The sequence below is a fragment of the Gossypium hirsutum genome, chromosome A01 (assembly GCF_007990345.1).
Source record: "Gossypium hirsutum isolate 1008001.06 chromosome A01, Gossypium_hirsutum_v2.1, whole genome shotgun sequence".
NCBI classification, from domain to species: domain Eukaryota; kingdom Viridiplantae; phylum Streptophyta; class Magnoliopsida; order Malvales; family Malvaceae; genus Gossypium; species Gossypium hirsutum.
In genome coordinates, this window is record NC_053424.1 from 28,490,779 (window position 1) to 28,495,991 (window position 5,213).

A 5,213-nucleotide genomic window follows, 5' to 3' on the forward strand; every position below is an offset into this window, starting at 1 on the left:
ATCAGTATTAGGCTTAGTTGCTTCAATACAATCTTCTTCCAACTGAAGGCATTGAGAAGCATCATCTAGAGTCTTGATGTTCTCATTGTAGGTAAAGTGCACTTTCATATTCTCCTAGTTGTAAGCTAAGGACAGAATAACTGTCTGAACCTGTTGTTAATCAAGTAGAGAGGGAAATGTATCTTTTAGCTCACTTATCATGTTTGCATTTCTTTTACATGCTACCTAATATAATGATTGGGTTGTTTCTTATACGTGTCAAATTTGACTGTGAGTTGTTTGATTTTAGTGAATGAAGTGCCACCAAATTTCACCTTAAAAACAATCCACATTTCTTGTCCAAACTCACACATGATAAACATTGTCCATACTGCTTAACAACGTTATGCGAGCTATGGAGTTTTTATTTTTCCAAGCTTCATAAGTCTTGTAGTCCCTTAACTGTATCTCCTTTTTAGGCTATTCTAAAACATTATTTAGAACCTTTTGTCCCTCTAGGACATATTGGATTTTCATACTCTAGATGTCAAACTTTCTCCCATTGAGCTTTTCACCTTTGTTAAGCTTAACAATAATAGTTTTGGAAGTAGATGCTATTTTAAATAAATATATTCTACATGAAGACATGCACATATTAATGCTTAACATACACAATTTTTGTCTCTTTATTTACGTTTTATCATAATAAATAAATAGTGATAATTATCATATTGATGGAACCAAAAATAAACTAAGTTTAACAATCAAACTCCATATGAATATGCTAATTGTCATTAATTTATTTTATTGTAATAATAGAACATTCACTATTTGTAATCCTATAGGTATAGTATATAGACAAAATAATAATTAAATATTATAAGAACATAATGTATAATATATTAATAAAAAAAGTCCCAACACTTTAACATAACATTTATTGCAAAAGTTGGTCCAAGACACACAAAGTATTTGTAACGCCTTACCTAGACGGCTTATATGCAAGACATCACATTCATTGTCAAAGTAACTCAAACAAATATTTAAACAAGCACCAAAGCTAAAAATAAAAAATCATGGCAATCTCGATCAAAGAATGCCATGAATGGTAAATACACTTAATTGAAGTCTGGGATAAAATGTAACATCACAAACCCGACCTAGACGTTACAGTCGAATTTTGAAGGCTACATTAGCCATTGAAATGGCCAAATAAATTCGTTTAGTTTCAAAATCACTATTTCGATCAATTTTTAGAAAATTTGGTGCGTTTGCCTTAGGTTTGTTAAAAGTACTAGATTTTTAGGTCGTCTAAGATTTAACTGCAATTTATTAGAAAGTCACGATATTTGAAAATCTGTCATCAAGCCTTTAAAAACTTTGTTTTATCATTTCACAGTGAAAAAGTGATGTCTTTAATTTTTGCAAGAAATTATATGGTTTAAGTCATCTTTAACCGATTATTAAATTTAATTGATTTTATCCAAAATTCCATCGATGCAAAAAAACAAAAAAAAAAACCATGCAACAGTATATAATTAACAAAACTTACAATCCTAAAAATAAAAACCAAAATAATAAAGTAAAATTAAAATACTTTATTAACTAAAAATCCGAGACGAGACCTCCACAAGTAGAATCTGATCCTTATCTTGAGGGTATTCTGTAAGGAGTAAACTAAATGGGCGAGCTTGAAAAGCTCAGTGTGAGTCTTAACAGAAAAAATAGAAGTATTACAAACATTCAAACAATCACAGTATGGCATATAGCCACCAATATCAATGTCCATAACAGATCATGGTAATTCAATAAATAGTGTATACGCATGAGCATGTTCAGATGTAAAATAGTGCAAAGGTCTTACCCATCCATTCGCAAAACACCACGAGTTTTCCAAAACCCATCATTTGAACACCAACAATAGTAAGAGCTGAAGCTCGATATGGATAAACCACTAGTAACAGTATGCAGTTAAACTACCAATGGATTGTAGACAAGTTGCCAATAAGTTACTATAAGTCATTGATACTCCAACAATACTCCAAAGGTACAAATTTACTACCAATACAATAATGTGGATAAACCGTCGATACTCCACGGAACTCCTCCGTCACCCATCAAATCCCAAAACCCATGCAATGCAATTTGACATGTAACAATGTAGCACATCATGCATTATCAGTAACAATTTCAGTATAGCGGCATGTTACACATGCATTCAGTAAAACAATATCAGTAGTATGCTTTGCATATACATTCAGTAAAACAATGATGGTGGCATACATATCATGCAAGTAACGTACAATGTAACCATCAATAGTTTATTAACATATAATCGGTTTTATAGGAACAACTAGTATGCTACAATTCAAATAAAAACAGTACTAGGCACCAAATTTCAATAGTCACACATTTGGCTAACCTTTATGTTACTCACACAATTGAATATTTACCCTTTAAGGCCTTAGAACTTTTGGCAATTACCAATTACTCCTCAGTTTGCAATTGGCCACCACCTTTAATCACCTTACCAATTTAGTCCAATTCCCGAATATTACTTTGCCATTCGACCATGCACCATAACGAATGCCTATTTGGCCAATCATCATATTTTCATAAATTCATGCTATTAATAATTTTCACACGTGTTAAAGACCCACATCTGATTATGCAAATCCATAGCACTAAACTTAATTCCATAATTTCTAAGAGTCAGTTCTGATTAGATCTAATTCAGATCTATTCCCAACATAGAGAACAATCATTAAAAATCAGTCCTTAACAATCCTATAGAGTTCGACCAAAACAAAGAAAGAAATCAGCTTTTTTTATCTAAAGATAAAGATCAATTCTTACTCTATTTTGGCTTTAGCAGGGATTGTGGAAATCTTCCAATACTATTGTTGATCCGAATGATTCAGATCTGGACCTTCAATCAACAAAAGACAAAAAAAAAAGAAAAGAACAAGTGAGGTTCAACCATTACAAAAAATAGAATAGGAGAAAAAAAACTAACATAGACCTTATTTAAAAAACTTCACTTACACTACTTGATTTGGTTCTGTGGTAATGAATTAACATAGAAAATATTAACTTTCACTAGCAAAGGGCCAAAGAGGATTCGACCAAGAATATGTATGGTGGTTTCGACAGAAATAATGTGAGATAAAGAAAAAATAAAGAAAGAAAACAAAGAAGTGGTAGAGGTAAATGAGAAGAAATAGGAGAGAGCAGAGGGTGACAATAACAGAGAACAAAAGAAAGAAAATAGACAAGAAGAGAGGAAAATAAAATTAGGGAATATGAGAGAAAAAGAAGAAGGGGTGGCAGAGAAAGCGAACAAATGAGAAAATTAGGCTAAATTGAAAAGAAAAATACAATATATACCTAGGGTTTCCAAGTAGGGACAACATAACTAGAGTTTTGGGAAAAAAATACGATAAATAAAAGTTATACATGAGAGCGGAATCGAACTAAGGTTTCAAAAATAGTTACACTACTTATTAACCGCTAGGATAAAACTCATTATGTTTATATTCTTAGAACATTTGTTTTTAAAACATGGCATGGAACTTACTAGGGTTTGAAGAAAAATTGCATAAAATAAAAATGATGTGAAGGAAAGGATTCAAACTTGGGTTTCAAGGACAATTTCATTATCTATTAACCATCAGACCAGTAACTCATTTATTTAACAAATGCACAAAGATAACCTTAAAAAATTGGGGTGTGGCCACTCTCGGTTCACAAACCTAATTTTTGGGATGTGATATAAAAGATGGTCAAACACGGAGCTAGGTTACGAATTCTAGGTTAAGCTAGTAAAATACAAGGCTATATCTTGAGACAATGAGGCTATGTCTCTAAACATGCCTCCCCTATTTTTGAATTTTATCTTTGAAGTTTGAAGTTTCAAGGAAATGGAACCATGTCTAAGAAATTGACCCCTATGTCCTGAGACAAAGACTCATGTCATGGGACCTTGGGCTAGAGGATCTCTAATTTAGCTTCAATAATTTATGTCTTGTGACCTGGCACTCTATGTCTCAAGACAAGCTTGGTATGTCTCAGGACCTCCACCGAAAAATGCATGAAATAATTAAAAATGTTATTATGATCTTAGGACATGGTATTGATTTCTCAAGGCATCAGTACAAAAATGTAGAAAAATGGCATTTTAAGACATTCAAATGATCCACTATGTGGCACCTAAACGTGTTTAGCATGCCACCAAATCATTTCAGAGACAATTGACAAGTCATAATAAGTTTAAAACATGCAAGCCCATGGAATTCAATACAAAATGATCAAGAATTCGATAGGCAAGTAAATTAAAACATAACATAACATAACATAACATGCACAAGTCATGTAAAACCCATGTCAAATATGGGAATAAAAAAGAAAATTCTCAATTGGTAACATAACATGCTGAAATATTAACAAGGACAACAACTTAGTGAAATATATCTTTTAAAAAATCTCTAGTCAATTTATTGACCTTGGTTCATGCCCACACTACAAGTTAAGACAAAAAGCATTATAAAACTTTAATCGAAGTTGAGATTTGAGCCTTGGATGTTGTGGCAAGTCAATCAAACTCGTACACAAACCAAAACTTGTGCTCGAAAAAAATAATCCACACATCGATCCTTGAAAAGCTTAATGGTGCAAACATAACCATGTTCGTAATATAAAATCATTAAGCAATAAAGCATGTTAAAATGTAGCATAACATCAATCAAATAAATTTAATATAGTCCACATAACATCTTTTACCATTATTTAAAAAATCATTAAATGTCCTTTTTGAGTAAAAAACAATTAAACATTGCCAAAAATATTAAGTCATTGAGCATGTTTATACAAAGAAAGAAAAACATCTAAAAATGTATCATACAACCTTTAAGCATCAGATAAATTATTTTTCATCAATCCCATATCATAGTTCTCATTATTCAAAAACCCCAAATCATACTTGACATTATCACAACCATACTTTTTATTTTTCTATGCCTCATGCTCATTACTAGTTTTTTCTCATAATTAACATTTTTCCATAACAAACATAATTAAATTATATCCCATGTGATTGCTAAATAGCACTTTCCAACATAAGATAATTAACTCTTTCAAGGATAAAATAATCTTTACAAATCGAGTACATATAATCATTATCTTAATCGATATCTTCATGTTTTCTATAAACCATACTCATTCACATTTAGTGCTCC

The 5,213-nt window shown here is 31.4% G+C and overlaps 1 long non-coding RNA gene across 1 annotated transcript; it reads right to left on the minus strand.

Moving 5' to 3' along the window:
* Window positions 1-1,557: 1,557 nt before the first annotated feature.
* Window positions 1,558-3,296, minus strand: LOC121220201 (uncharacterized). The gene is made up of 2 exons (XR_005917373.1): window positions 3,025-3,296; window positions 1,558-2,908 (listed from the first exon to the last, which is right to left on the minus strand). It is a non-coding gene; the product is annotated as an uncharacterized lncRNA (long non-coding RNA).
* Between the last annotated feature and the right edge of the window lie 1,917 nt (window positions 3,297-5,213).